Here is a 16408-nt window from a genome sequence, read left to right as displayed (position 1 = left end):
TTACCTAGCAATAAACTCGTACTTGAGAATTTTAAGCTATCTTCTTGTTGTAATATATTTTAAAAAACTTTCTTCTTCACACCTTTTTTAACCCCCCACAAAATACCCTCTATAAAAACACCGAAAACCATTTAAATTATATTGAGTTCATCTTCTTTTTTGGTTGTGAGGCTGGTTTTTCGAGACTTTTTGTACCAGCATGGGGTGCTTCATTTACATATGTACTTAACACGTGTCACTTTCTTCTGCTGCTTTATGAGACTCTCTGTCTGTCTGTCTGTCTGTCTCTGGGGAGGAAAACTGGGGGCAATTAGTTAATGAAGAAACAAAAGCATGAAATAAAAACTTCTGGGACAAAAATGCAAAATACCGGCAGCAGCAGCTAGTACTCTTGGGCAGCTTCATGTTGCCTAATATATTTATGCCAGCAGACAGCAGACAAATGAGACAGGGGACGGGGGGAACATCAAGTGAAAGAATAAGCTTTTGTACTTAATCAAATTACAGCACTAATTAATTTCAATTGTTGCGGTAATGGGATTCTTCTTATAGGCAGGAAGAACACGAGAAGCATCTTAAAGAGCTCTAGGGAATATAATTTAGGACTTCACTTTAAATAAGAGAGTTTAATATGAGGAGGGTTACAGGATTTTTGACATTTAATTAATCAATTTCTGTTCATTATTCCTCTATATGGTAATATGGTAATATACATATTTTAGAGAAGATTTACATTTACATTTACATTTAAACACAAATTGTGAGATAACTAAGCATCTATGTTATGTGCCCCCATTTCCAATTATTTCCACCTCGAGTCCCCTATAATTAGTAAACAATGGTTTCTCAAATCGCAAAAAAAAAAAAACATGAAAATGCTTTTAGGTTTTACCCACTAGTTTGTGCCACAAAGCCCACAGTGGCTGCCAGTGCCAACTGGCAGGCAGCACACCGTCGCAAGTTCATTACAAACAATTGATTTGGCAGAACGGCGTAAAACTTGGCACAGGTAAGAAGACGGCGGCGTCCAAAACTCAGCGCCAGTGCCGGGTCTGGCGGAAAATCGGGGAAAAGTCAGGGGAGAAAATGAAGCCAAGATGGGAAGGAGAAGGAAGAAGGAAGGTAAAACAGGAAGCCGAAACCCACTCGGAACGACAAAGTCTGCCCATGACCAACGCAATGTGGTTGCAACTCTAGACAAAAAGCCAAGTCAGCAAATGCGCCACAGACTCTGCGGGTTGCGGCAAGGGATCCGGGTCTGGATCTGGCTCTGGTTCTGGTTCTGGGTCTGGGTCCGGGTCCTTGGTATCGTCTAGGAGCCAGGTGGGCGGAGTGGGAGTGGGTGTGTAAGTGGAAATGGAAGTGGCATAAAATGTGAGGGGAGGGAGATGTGATGACTGCTGGCGAGCATTAATAATGAAAATATTCAGGCAGCTGCTGCTGCTCCTGTGGCGGCGGCTCCCGTTGATTGAAACCGAAAGGGCCGAGGGTAAGGAACCCCTCCAGGAACTACACTAAAGTAAACCAAGTTTGAATATGGAAATGAGTATTTCCGTTTGGCCTGAATTTCTGTTTTAATTTCAATAAATGTGAGTCATTTAAATGAGTTGTGAATTCAAGTTGATGGTGTCGTTTTAAGTAAGAGTAATATTTCAGAGCTTTGTTATAAACTATTTTGTACAGAATTCTGGATAAAATAATTACCCATTTTTCTATTGTTCTTTAAATGCTTTAAATTATAATTCCTAAGTAAGTAAAATATTTTATTTATGAACTTCTTATAAACACTTTATACTGAAATTTGGAAAAATGAATTAATCCCTAAAAATGTTGAAAGCATTTCTTAGGTACTTTTAGAGGCAAAACTTTTCTTTTATAAAATGCTTCTTTAAATACTCTTAAGAATATTATAACATATCTAGATTCCCTCCTAGATCGTCCAGAAAATATTTCTCAATGTGTAAAAGTGCCAAGTGGGTGGGGAAATCTTTTGAAAAAGGATTAACATTAAAATATGCACATGTATGTATGTATGTTTATATGGCAGAGCCTTGGTATTTCAATGTGCAAGTGAAAAGTTGCTCGTCGGTTTGAGTAATGTGCGCACATAATGAGTAACAAAGCGCCCTAATGAAGTACTCAAAGCCTTCAAGCAGAAGCCAACTTTCAAGCTCCTGGATATATAAAGTTCGCCAAGTGTCAGAGAGGTGGGAGGTAGGAAATGGATTTTGCCCAGGATCCCCGACCCGAGAGCAACTTTAACTTTAAAAGTTTCATAAATGTTCGCCAGCAAATAAGGAAAATTGCGGCCAATTGCTAAATCGAAAGTTGCGAGATTTATTGAGAAAGGGAAACAAAAGTGAGGGTGAAGAGCGTTGGAGAATAAACAATCTGTCCGAGAGATTAAAACATTTCCACAATGGCATTAATGTAAACATAAACAATATACAAAATACACAATTTCATTTGGAATCTTTCAAGAATCTTAGATTTAAATTCCTTGTGGTTGGTCATCATCTTCTTTGGGTTTGAAATATTTTCACCGCAGACTTGAATATTTAAGCATATTAGCTTAGAATCTTTTTGTTATGGATTAGACATTTGGCAACAGTATTTAATTTCAATTTAAAGGGTATTTAAATAGTTCATCTTGAAGGCAATTTTATTCGATTTGTTTATTTTGGCAAGTATTTCGACTTTTTGGCAAAGTTTTAACAGCTGCTAGCGGTCTGAAAAATGTTATTATTATTTAAAATGAATTCACTATTTTCCTTGTAAGCCATATTTAAGTTTGGAAAATGCCAGGCATTTCTTTATCGAAATAAGCAATTCAATATGTAAATAAAAATAGAACTTATGTGTATCTATGACATCTATATTTATATATTTAATTGAATTAAATTCAATGCTCTAGTGGCAGCTCGGGGTTTGATTTAAATTGATGGCACCGCAAAGTATACACGGCGTATACGTAATGTGAGGCGCATAAAAAGCAATCTTGCGGTTACTTTCCAGCTTGCCTTTGTATTGGCGGCAATCAAAACCATCAAGCAAATGATAATAATAACAATAATAATAATAAAGAAATGATTGCAAGACTACATTTAGTTTGTGATTGCCATAATAACAATTGGTAACGATGACAACAATGTGTGGTACTTAATAAATTTAATGTGCACAAAGATTTAGCGCACAATTAGGCGGAAGATATTTTGGTCAATTTAATCCCAGATATGCCTTTTCGTATATGTATGTGGTTAGCCAGTAATTTGGTCGAATTAACACGGTTCGTTTAATTTGACTTTGAAAATTATAAGCATTTACCTGGAAAGAAAAAGAAAATGAGTTGGTAAGAAATTAAGTTTACATTAGGTAGGTATTAAATTAGACTTAGAATTAAGCTTGAGAACAAAACAAAGCCTTATAATAATATTCTAAAGTTTTCTTTTTGCTTTTAAAGCTTATGTAAATTTTCAAAAGAATCTGAAAAGATATTATACATTTTCTATAGATTCCTAGAAACTTGTGGCATTTTCCAGTCATTGGTCTACCTTTTGACATGCCAATTTCAATTCCATCTGAATCGCATTAGAAATGCTAACAGGGGGACATATTGGCTAACCCGATCCGGTCCTTTGGGCCACCCATAAATATTTCCAACGACCGACAGGGCCTAGATACTGTGCGGGGAAACCCTCTTCCTAAGCCTTCTGAAATTTATTGTAAAATTCAATCTTTCTTTCTCCATTTCGTAGTACTTTTTTTTTGTGGCATCCAGCTTAGAACCGGGCCGAAAACTTTTTCGCCAAAGTGTCGAAAGCGGCTGCGATAAGAAGAATAGCGAAGAAAACATGGCAAAAGGTATTTAAATCGTTTTTAATGGAAAAATATGCAAAGCAGCCGCGGAGCGGAATCGTAAGCCGCTGAAGAGTCTGTGAGGCAGGATACCAGACAAATCTCGGCAGACTGCCCACCAGACCCCCCAAAACCATCCTCCATCCATCGACCCTCCCCCTTCATTAAAATTCCAGGCATTTTCACTTTGCAAAAACACACGACGAGGGGGAGGGGCATGGAGTCACAGAACTCGAAGGGAAATGCTGACACACTTTAAAACAATTTTCTGGCATTTCTTCCTCTTAGAATGCCAGAGTCCTGGCTCCAGGACATCGGACTGTCATCTGAAAGTGCACGCAGGACATATGACAAACTTGACGTAGCACGTCAAAAGATTTGAAGCCAATTTGTCTGACGAAGTGGGATGAAGTCGAAGCTGGAATAGCTGCCAGTTAGACGAAGGAGGAAAATTCTCACAATTCTCTCCTCCAAAAAGGACACACAGAAAGGGAGAAATGTAATTCAATGGAGCGGAAGTTAGCAATAGTTTATGTAACTAATATAAGCTCTTGTGCATATGTTTCAAGTGTTTCATAACATCTACCAAATTTAATGGAATTATAAAGCAGAAGCATATTCTTTGCATTATATTTACATATTTCTATAGGCACGTGCCAATTTAAATTTAATTGTGGGATTAATAAAATGATTATTATATAATATTTGGGGACTCCTAATTGGATGCAAACACACCCGCACACACACACACCCGAGATATATCATTTAATTTACACATTGTAAATACAAATTTTGTGCCTCTAATTGGGCGTCCTCAATGGGGAAGAATGTGTTTTGTGTTTTGTGCATTCCAAATGCATATTTAAACTGATTAAATTAGTTCGAGCGTTTCCATAATGAATGTGAACAGGCACACACATAGACAGGCACCTCCATTCCAGGACCCTTTTGAACAAGTTGTGAAGTGGCACTGAAAAGTGTTGCCGAGATAGACAGATAGAGCAGGCCACACTGAGGGCTAAAAGGAGTGGGTCTAAACCGACTCTCGACAGGAGAGGTGAGGAGAGGAGAGCAGAGGAGTCCTGGGCGTTAGTGTGTGTGTGTGTGTGTGTGCTTATCCTGGAGAGTAAGGCAGAGCTTGGCACTACTATAAAATTAAGATTAAAAGCTCCAACTGTAAATGAGTGCAAAGCCAGTCTTTCACGACTTTGTATTTGTTTAAGGTGAGCATTCTGTGTGTGTTTGGCTGTCTGTTTGCGAATGGTTTCTTTCCGCGAAACACAGAACAAAATACAAAAAAAAAAAAACAACACAGAACGAGAAACAAACAAACAACCAAACAGCCGAGACCGGAATACGCTTCTGACTTCTGCTTAGTTTGTGTCCTTTCATTGTCCTTTGGATTAGCTAGCTGCGAATTCTTTTGTGGCTCTGCAAGGAAATTAAAAATTTTTTCACTCTCAACACACAACAAAGGCGGGGACAGACAAATTGAAACAAAGCTAGATTTTAATTTCCCAGAATATATACAAGAATATTAACAAAAAAGAAGTGTAATAACTAGAGCAGCCACAAAAGAGAGAAAAACCCGGGAAATGAGGACTTCCATCAACATTTCTAAGAAAAAACCAAAAATATAAAAAAATATATAAAACTGAAATAGAAATTTTAAAGACTCAGCTGATATGGAAGGTTATACTTGCTTGTGTTTTATATATAATATTAACATTTCGAAAACATGTTCTATGACAGCTGCTAAGATGACTTTGTTAGTTGCTGTTATCAGTTGAGAATATTGTAATTTAATTAAATCTGTTAAGAGTTTTTTATAGTTTTCAAGCTCTGTAAATAAACCGCACTATCTCTCAAGTATATATTATTAAAAAACATTTTTCTTGACAATGTCAGTGATAAGAAGTGTTTAAATTTCATAGAAGATTTCAAAAACAATGTATACCTTTAAGGGCTAAATCTGCGGGTGCCTGCACAACATAAAAAATATATTTTCCAATTTTCCCATGGTCCTGGTTTTCTGCGCATCCCGCTCTTTGGAAAAAAATGCTCTTTGGAAAAAATATAGCTATTCCTTTTCAGCTTTTCCCTGGTACTGAAAAATGATTAACAAAGATTGATGAAAAGTAAAGGGATTGGCTCGGGTGGTTGGCCTTCTTTTTTTTTAGGGTTTGGTGGTGACTTTTGTGACTTTAAAAACAGGGTTGGGTTCTGGCAGGGAGAGAGAGAGAGCTCTTCAGAAATGTGCAACGAAAATGGGTTCCCTTGTTTTCCAAGGGGAAAATAAAACAAGAAACTCTTACTACGCAGAAAAACTAACCAAATTCCATAAAATGTGAAATTTCGCACAAAAAAAAAATTCCCTTAATAATTTATATGTTGCCTTTATTATATTGTTGCATATCTGATGAACACACACAACCCAAACATAAGGCCACATATCATTTGTAAATTGTATTTTTTATTTTTTTTTTTCATCTGGAATGCCATAGTTGTCAATCATTTGTCAATTAAGCACTCCATCAATCCAATGTCTGTGCGACATTCCATACTGTTTGCCCCGCTTATTTGTTTGCCATGCGAATCGCAGGTCATGTAATATATCTCCCATATATATTTCATGGATGCGATATACATTTATTAAAGCGTGTTTTTTCCATTTATCCGGGAGGCATAAATTGAAATTCACAGCATCAGGATATCAATAAGTACGAAAAGGATATGCCATCCATCTCATTCGCTCCGCTCTGCTTTCATTAAATTGAAAAATTGTTCGCCAGGCGCAAATTACACAAATCATCAGCAGCAACGCAGCGATGGCAGTGAAAATATTGTGAAAAATGAATTGCAGCTTGCCGTTGCTTTATTGTTTTATCCCTGCGTTTCGACATATTTATTGCTTTATTATTTTTAACAATTAAGGCAATTTATAAAAAGTGGGATATTCACAATTACAAAAAACGTTAAGCTTCAAACAAATATATATATATTTTTTTTTATCATCACAAAAGCAATAGTAATTAATTAAAACCCAAACAAAAGAGTTTGATTGATTGATAGCCGAATGGTTGATACTGTCACTGATTTTTGATTCGAAAGTGTGAACAGAAATGATAGCGGATGAAAAAAATCTTTCACAGAATAAAAAATCCCTTTTCAACGCTTCTTACAGGGAACTGTATTTGCTTGTACATTGCAGGCTAAGCCCCCGTAAAAAAAGGGACCTCTGTCAACTGATTTATTTCGCACTTTTAGTGAAAAGGGATCACCTTTTTGTAAATTACAAATTTTAAATAATAAAAAACTTTAATAAACTATCATTCTTCAGGTATTATACAAATTAGTTTGTAGTTTTCGAAAATTCATAACAACATCCTTAAAACTTTAGCGAAGTTGCTATACTTTTTGTCATTGTCGTTAAAGTTATTTTCGTGAGGAACATCTTGCCAAGGAGAATTTGTGTTAGACTTGCAAAAGCATTAATGTCGCGCCATCTTTTTCTAATCTAGTTCAAGTTTTGGACTGCACAAAATACTTAATTTCCTAGTTATAAGTTAAGGAGACAGAAAATTAAAAACTTTTGCTAATCATTCAACCCGAAGCAATCTCTCCTCATCCTCTCACTACCCCCAAAAAACCCGCTGAATCCGGGGCGAGGCGAGTCTTCCCCTCTTTTTCCCCTTGACAAAACGTGGCTGGCAACAGACTCCTTTTCCGTCACCATCTCCGCCAAAAGTTTGCACATTAAAATTGGCGCTAAAACTAACAGACTTTGTCAGTAGTAAGCAAGGGGAAACAAAACTCTCTCCGCTTTTCTTCAACATCCACGCATAACGCGCTCGAGGAGGAAAACTTCTTTGAATGAACTATGGGGAAAAGCCAGAGAAAGGATATATGCATAGCCGTGTGATATAGGGAAGGATATGCGTTGGCGTTGGAAATTTGGCTGATTTATAGAGCGAAATATTTTAATTAGTTTAATTTTTGTTGCTCTTCAGACCTATCTGCCTCAATTTAGGCTCAATTTTCATGCTGCTTTTATGTCCTGCCTAAATGGTTTTGGGGTTATAGAAGCTGTTTTCTTAATTAAATTGTTAGCAGCCCTCCCAAAAACAACACATTTGCATAGAAACTTAATTAAAATGGTAGTTATCTATAGTTTGGAATATTAATGGGCTTGTTCATGTAAGTATAATAGTAATAGAAAGGACCTAAGTAACTATCTTAGCTAAGTTGTGTTAAAGGGTGTTGACTGGTGTGTTTTAGAGAATTCATATTAACTAGAAATGATTGATAATGCTACCCTTCTTCAATAGAAAACAAAAACTAAATAAGAACTTAACAAAATCCTACCAACACTATGTTCCGTTAAAGGAAAAACCTAACAAAGGATGCTCTAGAAATAGATAACACAGACACTCATATTACATATGGGAAGGAGTCCTTTCTTTTGCCTTTCAGCAATTAATCCGTAACTTTGTCATATTTCATGGCTCGCCTGATTCGATTTAATTTCATTTCGTTCCTTAGATAAGGATTTTCTACCCAATCCCCTAGAAAACCCCCAGCAGCTGCCTCCAAATCGTCAATGATTTTGCCTCAATTGATGGGACAAAGCCATAAATTAGAGAACCAAGTTGCAACGCATCAACGAGCATGTGAAACATGCTCCGAAGACAAACCGCGGGGGAACCTTATCATCATCGATGGCCATTGCAACATGCAGATACATTTCTATGGATGCCGACGTTGCACTATGATTAACCAAGAGGGGGGGAATGGGGACGGGAATGGGGCTAGATAGGAAGCAGTTACTCCAAATGGCCAGGGCGGGGACAACAAAAGGATGCCGCATAGGGGTTCCCGGGGAGGTGGGAAACAATTTTGCAAAAGCGTCGAGCGCTCCTGCTTATAATAACAGACTGGCAAACAAAGGAAGAGGAACAAATTACAGCACAGAAACCCGGCAAAAAGCAGTAAAAAAATAAAAACAGCAACAAGAAAACACCCTGTGGAGTGCTCAAAAGGTAGACAAATATGCAAAAAGCTAAAAAGAAGAGTATACCCCAGGAAGCTGGTCTTAAAGAGGTATGACTAATGCACTGGCTACCCTATAACAAAGGGATAAATATGATACGAACAATAAGAATATAGTATATTTACACATATTTACATGGATTATTAAAGTTTGTTTGAAATCTGTATTATACATTCCTTTGCTTTAAAGCAAATATAACATTATTCCGACTTTAAAACTGCACTTTATCAGTAAGCTCTACATCCATCTCTGTTCTTTAACAATCCCTAGTTTATTTTTAACCAAAAATATCTCTTTTACAAAACACAAAAGTCCATCGGACTGTTATTAATACAACTAATTGAGAAACCACCACAACGCGGTCCAGTCCAGTTCCCGACATGCATCGGGGCTGTAAATGGAAAAAGCTGGCAAACAACAGCTTGCAATTACACGCAACCCTTTGCCATACCATTCAGTGCAGCTCTTTTCCCCTACACCTCCTGCATATCCCCTTTCAACACCACCCCCAACACTGCCACACCACCAGTGCCACACACACACACACACACAGGACAAAGTGCACTTCAAACAAAACGTCGCCCACATGGAAGCGTGCGATTTGCCGCAATTGCGTATCATTAATTTGCGTTTGCCAGCCGCCTCCACTCTGCCCCGCTCCCTAAAGTGTCCCCTCCTGTCCTCTGTACTTTATCCGTAATACCGCCTGTCGTCATTCGGTTAAATTACTTTGTAAAATGTTTCATTAATGCAATGGAACAGGCAGGGACCAAAATAGGAAACCTAAACACAGAGCAGAAATGATGCAAATAGGTTTTCTGTTGAAATAGAATTTTAAGGATAATTTTATTAGAAAGCTTCATGTCTAAATGATCTCTCTTTTCTGTACTAATGATTCTATCAATTTTGAAAGGTTAAAGTAATATTTTATATCTGAATTCTATTTTGATTTCAACTGAAGTTAACAATAATTAAAACCCCTTTTAATTAAAGTTACACAAAGTGCCTCAAGTATCCCATTTAATGGAACTTAAATACAACAAACCCGTAATACGTATTAAATAAAAGGTATTTCTAATATTATTTAAATATTTACCTACTTAAATATATTAAATTTTAATAAAAACCTACAAAACCAAAAAATACCAATGACAATTAATTGGGAAAAACAATACACAAAATCGAGTGCCGCATAAACCAAGTAAAAGAGAGTCGTCAGAGTCGATGGGTGAAGGATTGGTTTGGCTTTGCGGTTTTGTTGTTACACGAGTATAACATTTACTACTTACGTTGCACCCACATACACACACATTCCCCCTACCCTTACCCCCCTTGCAATGGGTGTAAGCAAATCCAAAGTGTTGTTGTTTTAATGCATTTTCAATATTCTAACGAGCAGCCTAGTTTACTGGACCATATAAAGAGATTATATGTGTTGTTGAATTTCTTGTGAAAGTGCTCTTAGCATTACGAGTATTTTTGCAAAATAATTGCTCTACATAAAAAGTAATTTTTACACGGTTACATAAGTGGATAATATGATAAAAGTATGGCCAGCATAATTGCTACACTTTCGAAGGATCAGAGAAAAAACGTAAGCCGACCATAACTCTTAACATTTTTTAAATCCCTCATTCAACTCATCATCATGGAAACCTTGTTAATTTCCAGCTGTTTTTCCGCTTCAATTGAATGAGTTAAAAAAAAAATAGTTGACCTCAAGTTGGCCACTTTGCCATTTTCTCTGTGTCGGCACCACCAGCATTGGGGCAATTATAAAATATATATTTTCATTATGGCAAATAATTATGCCAAAAGTATGCTAGGGGAGTGGGTTTCGGGTATTACGAGGTCCACTCGAGATGCTCGTCAAGCTTGTAGCTTTTCATACAATTATTTCATGCCCATTGCTAATTAAAACTAAATTGAGTGCACACTCAAAAGCACACACACACACACACACACAAGTAAGTAATATTTTTCCCGCTGTAAAAATGAGTGTGCAGAATAATGTCAAACATTCGGAATATAAATTATGCAAATTATGCAGCTACCTTGTTAGGGGGAGTAGTAGTGGGACTTAAAAACGCATGAGTAAGCGTTAGTTTAATTGAAATCGTGACATTGTTAAGCCGGAACACTAAAAAAGTCATTAATTTTGTAAATATACTTAAGTATTTATAGTGTTTTATGATGTATAATGCTAAATGTTTATTGGGATATAATATTTTGTATTTAGTAAGAATCAAGACTCGACAAAAAATGAGTATATACCGTAATTTCTTAGTTGGGAATTTCAGCTAATCAAAGCATAATAATCCCCTACTTTTATTTATTTAAAAAATATTAAAATATAATATCAAGTATAAATAATATCCTATTCTTCTCAGTGTACACAGCTTCTGCTTCTCATCTGACTGACTGACTGACTATGCAAACGCCGACTCATCTCGTGAGCACAATGAATTTTTAATTGCCATCTAATTATTTGCAATTCTTCAATTGACGTTCTTCAGCGCTTGTGAATGAAATGAAAATAAACAAGAAAGAAAGCTAACTTCGGCACGCCGAAGTTTATATACCCTTGCAGATAGAACTTCTGTGAATAGGAATCCATACAATATTAATTATATATATTTGTGTTTAAAAACAATGAAGTAATACCTGCTTTCATTTCATTCACCTATACATATTATATTTGCAATTTTACAGTCACAGATTTTTTTCCTCTACATCAAACGATCGTTTGTATGGAACCTATATGATATAGTCGTCCGATTTTCATGAAATTTGCCACAAAATTTAAGACTTATATGAAATGGCTATATCTCAAATTTGATGAAAATCAGCTGAAAACTGGAAAAGTTATAAATTTAATTGTATTAATTTCTCGATCGTTCCTATCGGAGCTATATGATATAGTAGTCCGATTTTCATAAAATTTTATACACAATTGTAGAGTATAGTAAAATCGCTATATCTCAAATTTGAGCCAATTCTATTGAAAACTGAAAAAGTTAAAATTTTTTTTGTAAAAATTTTCCGATCATTCCTATGGAAGCTATAGGATATAGTCGTCCGATCCGGCCCGTTCCGACATATATACGAGTGAGAGTATATAGAAGGCTAACTACAAAGTTTCATTTAGATAGCTTCAAAACTGAGAGACTAGTTTGCGTAGAAACGGACAGACGGACAGACGGACAGACGGACAGATGGACAGACGGACAGACGGACAGACGGACAGACGGACATGGCTAGATCGACTCGGCTGTTGATCCTGATCAAGAATATACATACTTTATATAGTCGGAGGTGCCTCCTTCACTGCGTTGCAAACTTCTGACTGAAATTATAATACCCTGCAAGGGTATAAAAATTAAATGACACTGCGATGGACAACGAAATAAGAAGAAATTTAACAAATGAATTGAATTACAAGTGACAGTCAGAGTTGGTGGGATTTAGCTTTCGGTTCCTGGCTATATAGTAAAGTCATCCGACGACAACTGCTGATGACGATGACGGAACCATATGCGTTGGCCAACTGTCCTGCCCATGACCATATTGGGATTATTGTCTAGACCCCCTGGCGATGTTGGGAGTCTTTGTTCGGCGAACTGAACAAACCAAACCGAACTGAAACGATCTGAACCGGTCCCAGTTCTAAGACTCACACAGACAAAAAATTATATAATTTATAATATAATACATATTTAAGGGGCTTATATAAAAAAATATAACCCTAAAATTAGCAAATGTTTGCACTTATTAATAGTGCATGAACAAAGTATCTATAAATTATACGGTCTGAAAAGGTTTTGAATGAAAACATTATTGTTTAAAGACTGCCTTATGGTAGAAACAATTCACCGAATAAACTACAATCTCTTTTGAAATTAGAATAGAACAAAACTCTGACCCAATGTTAAGTTCAACCCTTGAACTTACAGGGTTAATCCCATTTCTTTCTGTGCAACTCTCCCATCTTGGTGGTGGTGGTGCCTCAGACGGAGCCAGACGGGCCATAAATGTGTCTTGCAACCAGCAGAAATACAATAAAGATAGACCCAGCAGCTCTCCGCTTGCATTGAGCACCAACAATAAATTGTACAATAAATCAATAGAGGAGAAAAAAAATGTAGCTTGCATAAAAAATTGACAAAAGAGGAAATGGAACAAGAGTGCAGATTCGTGTGCAAAAAGAAGACCCTGAATGGATTTTCCACATAATTGTTCTGCAACAAATTACGAGTTTCCAGACTCAATTATGCAGGGCGAGGGAAAAAAGTAAATATAAAAACGGATGAACAAGAAGCTGGGGAATCCTGCAGACTGGATGTTGAAGCCTTTAAGCCAAACCACCGCCAGATTTTCCCCCACATTTCCCGCGCTTCTCGTTTTCCCTTCTTTCTCCCCCAGTCACAAGCCGGCCGGCTTGTCCAGTTTGTTTTGGGCCCCATTTGCTTTGCTTTTTGGCCAAGTTGTGTGCTTGGCTGGGCTGGCTGGCCTGTTTGTTGGCCCCGGTAAAGGCAAATTGTTTCTTTCTGGCCGGCTCCCTCCCCCCTTCACCCCAACAGTTTTCGTTATTTCTTTTACTTTGGCTCTTTAGGCTCCAAGGCAGAGGCAGGTGTGCGTTTGTAAACTCACCTTACAAACTTGTTTGCTGCCATTGTTGTTGGCGTTACTTAATCGTCTGCGGACAGGTTATCGTTTGCTCTTGAACTTGAGGCAACGGCGGCAGCAAACAAACAAAACTGTGAATGTGGAACTTGAACTGGCCCGGGGACCGAAAGAGAGAGAGAGAGAGAGAATAAATAAACACGAAATGCGAAAAAATTGGTCTAACGTGACTTCGATCTTTTTTTTGCAATCACAGAGGCGACCGGTGATGGATGGCCTTCCCTCATCTGCCAGCCTCTTTTTTGCTGAGATATAGTATCTATAGTAAAGTATGTATCTACTAAATATAATTGTGATTTACCCTATATCTAAATTTATTATTATTATTATCTAGAATCCAGAAACAGCTGCCTATCCCTGGGACACCGACTGGATTTAAGTAGATTAAGTTTGCCACCTAGAACTCTTATCTTTAAAACACAATAAAATTGAATTTATTTTAAAAATATGCAAAGCCAATAGATGCGTTTTTATACTTTAAGATTCATATTTACTTTTCATGGGAACAATAATAGGACCATTTTGTTATAATCAACATGAGATTAACAATCACCTTTAGCCTCTACTAATCATTAATTGCTTTCCCGACACATTTGTGCATAATAATACTCCGCTTTGATAAGAGAAAATTAAAAATTTTATTTAAATTTGTATAACATTTGGTTTTTATTTAAAAAAAAAGAGCTTTAAATAACTTGAACTTAGATAACCCTCATGAAATTATCAGGTTAAGCTCAAATAATGAAGGGGAAAACCCAGTAAAATCTGAAGAGCTGCAAGAACCAAAATAATTTTTAAAATGCCTATAAAAAAATGTTAAGTATATCACAAAAAATATATATATATTATATTATATTTTCTTCCAGTTTATAAAGTTGAATAGCCGTTTTATGAATTACTCTCTAGCAAAGTAACCTTTGCATAAACGTCTGAATGGCAAAAGTCATGAATATATATCGCAAGTGCCAATCGCTTTCAGCTTTCAGCGCATCTTGTGCTAACCATTCATGAACACAAATGAGGAGCTAGCCACTCCCACTTTTGGTGCCCTTCCGGTTTGCTTCCCCCTCTTTTCGCCCCTCATGGCCACCCCTTTCGTTTAACGCGGCCAGCAATTATTAAAACAGAGCCATTGGCGACATGATAAACGATTTCCGCTATATTTCCGCCAGCCCAGGATGGCCATGGCAGGCAGGCAGGAAGGCGGCAGGAGCTGGGTAAACAGAGGGTTCACTATGGAGTTTGCACACAACCACCCACCCACCTCCCTGTTAGCACCACCTCCCCAAATCCCCTGCTGTGCTGCTGCTGATTCTGTTCCTGCTCCCACTCCTTTTCCTGCTCCTGCTCCCCGATTCCCGTTGATGACCTGCGGGCGGAACGCTTACTGCGACACACTTCAGTCGGCTACACAAATTTGTTCAGTTCACGGGGCACAAATTGTCGTTGCGTTGCAAAACTGTTCTCTGGACTGCACCAGATACATACAAACACTAAAAAATAACAGCTGAGATCTTCTTAATGTAACTACAAAAAAAATAATAATTTAATGAATTTTTACAGTGGAAAGAAAACTAAATGAGGAATTTGTAACTGGATTTAGGAGGTGCTTAAAAAGGACTAAGCCTAGGGCCAGGTCTATAAATGCCTTATAAAAATATTTATAATGTTTATAACCCAATACATTAAATATAGTTTGAAAAAGGTAAAGTCTGTCTTCTGTTCCCAAAGTAATCCTTATAAAGCCGCCACTCTTGTTATTAACAATATGCAAATGTCATTAATTATGCGATTTATTTTCTATATTATATGGCAAGAGAACGACCTTGGAAATGCGATACAATTTGAATTATTATTGCATTCCTATAAGTGAAAGCAAATATCAGCTAGAGATTCCGTGTAGGAAGACAAAGAAAGATTAGCATGCGTCACAGCAATTGACCTTTTAGAACCATTTAAATTTGAATTCTTTGTTTATATATAAACATTTGTTAAAACCAAAATACTTGAATAACATTTTGACTGAGTTGAATTTAAATTAATTGCTCTCTTTTAGATGCCAGAAATTCAAGTGTCTCTGTTTCTTTTTTATAAAAACTATCATTCACTTGAAGGAACAATGAGTGTTTTTCTTATTCAAGATGGAAAGCTAGAGTCTCAAGTGAATAAACTTAATAAATGAATAATTCCCGCTGCTGTCTAACATTGTCACTGGTTGTTGTTATTGTTGCTGTAGTTGTTGTTATGACGATTGTCAGACAGACAATTTGTTTGATTGATTTCGGTGGCTTCTGTGCATTTGCCTCGTTTAAATTGTGACAAAGTTCTCTGGCATCGCAGCAGCGTCGCCTCAAATGAGGAAATGCTTACTTTAATTTTATTTACTTTTACGCTCGCCCCCCTTTTCCAAGTCCCAAGTCCCCCAGTCCCAAGTATCTGTATCTCTGTATCTGTATCTTAACGAGATGGAGGGGATGCGGCGGTGGCCTTTGTGCGGAGACTTTTGGACCCCTCGGGTCATGGATCATGTGCATTCATAATATGCGCCCCGTCAAGAAGTCCCATTGTACGAACATAATTTATTTAAATCTATTTGTTTGTTGCTGTGTGCAAAATATTCCAAGGCATTTTGTTGCAATAAGTGTTTTATATGTACATATATGTATATGTTTGATTTACGGAGATAATCAGGGTATTGCATCTAGAACTATTATTTATTATAAGAACTATACCGTAGAGCTTAACAATCCTTTAGCTATTGACGGTTTCTTAACAAGGTTTAACTTTATTATTATTTTTTTTAATTATATGTGAAAAATA

General features: G+C 36.9%; 1 protein-coding gene across 2 annotated transcripts in view; it reads right to left on the bottom strand.

Moving 5' to 3' along the window:
* Nucleotides 1–16408, bottom strand: part of LRP1 (LDL receptor protein 1) — a 56785-nt gene that overhangs the window by 38828 nt on the left and 1549 nt on the right. The gene's annotated exons all lie outside the window — the stretch shown is intronic.

This window comes from Drosophila serrata, unplaced genomic scaffold (assembly GCF_035046125.1).
Source record: "Drosophila serrata isolate PLE 108 unplaced genomic scaffold, ASM3504612v1 contig_240, whole genome shotgun sequence".
Lineage (NCBI taxonomy): Eukaryota > Metazoa > Arthropoda > Insecta > Diptera > Drosophilidae > Drosophila > Drosophila serrata.
Note: the sequence above shows the minus strand (reverse complement) of the source record. Positions and strands in the feature narration are given on the sequence as shown.